Source organism: Dromiciops gliroides, chromosome 4, assembly GCF_019393635.1.
Source record: "Dromiciops gliroides isolate mDroGli1 chromosome 4, mDroGli1.pri, whole genome shotgun sequence".
Classification (NCBI taxonomy): domain Eukaryota; kingdom Metazoa; phylum Chordata; class Mammalia; order Microbiotheria; family Microbiotheriidae; genus Dromiciops; species Dromiciops gliroides.
In genome coordinates, this window is record NC_057864.1 from 75,398,009 (window position 1) to 75,401,227 (window position 3,219).

The 3,219-nt window shown below is 36.2% G+C and overlaps 1 non-coding gene across 1 annotated transcript; it reads left to right on the forward strand.

Annotated features, from left to right (window-relative positions):
• Positions 1–1,621: 1,621 nt before the first annotated feature.
• On the forward strand, positions 1,622–1,730 carry LOC122726989. The gene has a single exon (XR_006352976.1). It is a non-coding gene; the product is annotated as a U6 spliceosomal RNA (small nuclear RNA).
• Positions 1,731–3,219: the final 1,489 nt, after the last annotated feature.

The following is a 3,219-nucleotide window of genomic DNA, read 5'->3' on the forward strand; positions in this document are numbered from 1 at the left end:
CCATACCCATCTCTGGGCACCATTTTCCTTATCTTTAAAGTGTTGGTGTTGGACTATACAATGTTTAAGATATGTTCTAGACCTTCAATTTGTACAACTATCCCAGGGAGGCCGGCAGCTACTTACTAAGTGAAGACAGCATGATAGAGTAGGAAAGTGACCATGTAGAATCAGAGAATCCCTGTTCTTACACTTATGACATAAGTGACCTTGCACAAGTCACTTAACTTCTTTGGCTTTTATTATCACAAGTAATCATTATTATCAAGTGGCATGGCTGGAAATCATGAATAACCATAGATGGTGAGTAACTGGCAAGCTGGTAGAAGATTCTTCCCAGTCAGAAAAAGGGAAACCAAAATTATTAGTCTAAAAGATATATAAGAATGTCAAATGGTCCCAGAATTTGACATAAAAGGACTTTCATTTCTACACACTGAGTTTTTTAAAGGTACCTTGTGCGATGTTTAAAATCTAAATGTATAGTTGTCTTAAATTAGAAGCTTTAGCACCAGTCTTTGGGCATTAACATTCATTAAAGCATACTAGGTAGGTATTAGTAAAAAAAGAGAACATATGCAGTTCAGAAAGTTAAGAAAAGGCCTATCTAGCCTAGAGTTCCAGCCTGGTCTGGTTCTTCCTCAAGTCCTCCACCAAGAGCCTGCTTCAACCACTAACTGCTTCAGCAAACTGAGTATGGAAGCTTTTTATAGGTTTGGAGCAGAGGCAGTCCTTACACACTGCTTCAAGCTGATTGGTTAGCATCATCCAAATCCATTGGTTCACTGGACTTGAAGGTGGTCTCCTGTTGAGTTCAAAGTCCTTAGCTTCTGAGAACAATACCTTCTTAAGGGCTGTCCCTGTGTGGTTATAATCTAATTAACTTTAAGTAGGCTAATCAGCAAAGTCAATCACTCTCACTTAATTCAATCAATTTAGATTAATCTCTAGGTAGGGCCTTTGAGTATCTGCCAAATCCCATTATTTTCTCACACTTGTTAGCAAGTATATTTGGGTCTGTCTAGTATTATCTATATCTGAAAGTCAAACTAGCTTTTTCTGGGGCCATATCAGCCCAAGGAGGAGTAAAAACTCTTTTTTTCTGGAGGATCTCTCTCTCTCTCTCTCTCTCTCTCTCTCTCTCTCTCTCTCTCTCTCTCTCTCTCTCTCTCCCCCCCCCCCTCCCCCTACTCTGACCAAGTCAGGAAGGCAGACAAGAGAAACAGATGAGAGGCATGGGTATCTTTCCCCCAAGCTACAGAAATTTATGGCATGATAAACCAATCAGAGACTAAAATATAAGTTATCTACTGTGAATTTCCAAATCATAGCTTGAATGTTTTCTTAAATAAATACTGAAATGTTTTGTTGAGTTTTAATTCCCCATAGAATTTGTTTTAAAGAAAAATGAAACTAGCTTTGAAAGTTACAGGGAAACAACACTTAAATCTTGTATCATTCTTTGCCTGGAAAGTGACAGATTTAATGTTTTACTAGAGAGGTGTAACAGGGTTTTGGTGGTGGTCCTTAGGTATTCCTCAATAAAGAAGTACATTCTTGCATACAGTCCAATTAGAATTAAAGTAGTTTTTTATTTGGCACTAGAGAAAGTAACCAAGTGGTGCTGGCTTTGGCAGCACATGTACTAAAATTGGAATAATACAGAGAAGATTAGCATGGCCCCTGTGCAAGGATGACATGCAAATTCACCACTTGAGGAGGAAGGCTTAGAAACATTCTCCCCCCAGAACAGAGGGAAGGCAAAAGCTTTTATGGAGGATAGATGGGGTGTCCACTTGAAAACTGGAAAGTTCCCTTTTGGGTTGGGTTGGGAAAAGCTTGGATGCTTGTCATATTCCTGAGAGTTGAGGGGGATATTTTTTTTAAATGATGGTCCTGAACTTTGGTGTTATCTCTGTTTCCTAGCTCCAGTCAGGTAGTAGTCATCCCTAATTGACTTTCCTACTATAGAATTTTGTCTCCCCTTACTTTTTAGGTATGTCTGTCCTGATATGTTGTTGATCAATCTAAACTTTAATAGTCCATTGATTCCTTGATTATGTCTGTCCTCTTATCTGGTCATCTTTGGCTTTGTTTCTCACAGGAGAAACTTCATAGGATTTATCCTAAGCCTCAGGTGAGGGAGAGAAATGATTATATTAATTAGGAAAAAGAGAACTGAAGCTAGTTTAAAAGTAGTATCAATGAAATTCCAAAGTGAAAGGGGTTGCAGCATATATTTTGAATAGCTGTGGAATTTAGGAACTATCTATTATTAACTCTTTCCTGGTTCACAAAAAAGAAAAGTTTATGTAAAACAGTAAACAATTAAAAGTAAATAAGTTTGATTAAAATGTCTAATTAGATACTTGGGAGTTTTACAAATTAAAGTTATGAACAAATCAAATTAGAATGAAATTTTTTTATTGTTATGTGTTTTTAAATTAGAAATGTTGCTATAAATTATATTAGACCCCCACCCCAATTTGGGTATGGATATTAATTGGAGTAGATTTTCAACAACTTGTCAAGAAGAAAATGAGATTCCTACCCATTTTTATAATAGCCTATGTAGAAATTCTAGGTGGGATTTGGGGCTAGATTTACTCAAACCATGTGATTCAAAATTTATTAACTCTGCTTTTGTAATCAACATCTGCCAAGATTTAAGTGATATATCTATGCTTTCTGCCCTAAGTGGCATGAGAATGATATAAATTAACTTAGGAGCATCTCCTTAGATGTATATGAAAGAAAGAACAAAGGAAGAGAAAAATCTCCACCCCACTCCATGGAATGGGGCATTAATACCCCTAAGAGGTCTTCTTTCCCTACTCTACAACACAAAACTGCAGGTTAAGCTAAATTTGTGCTAAATTTCATAGCAAGTTTGCTATTAGAATTTTTAGAACTGTGTTGCTTCCTGCCAATGGAAAGAGAAGCTTATTTGAAGGAGCAATTTGAATGTGGGTAAAATTTAATTTATTGCAATACTCAAGCACCTCTGCACTGCTATAATAGGATGCAAGATCTTATTGTTTGCAATCTGAATTTGTAGGAAACTAAGTATATTCATTCTTGTTATCATTCCCTTGCAAAAGTTATATATTCATATATAAATTCCTTGAAATATCTCAGGATGATATGGGAATATGGGAAAGATGAAAAAGTTTATGGGACAATATAAATCTATGAATTCGTAAGGTTAAAATCAGGAAT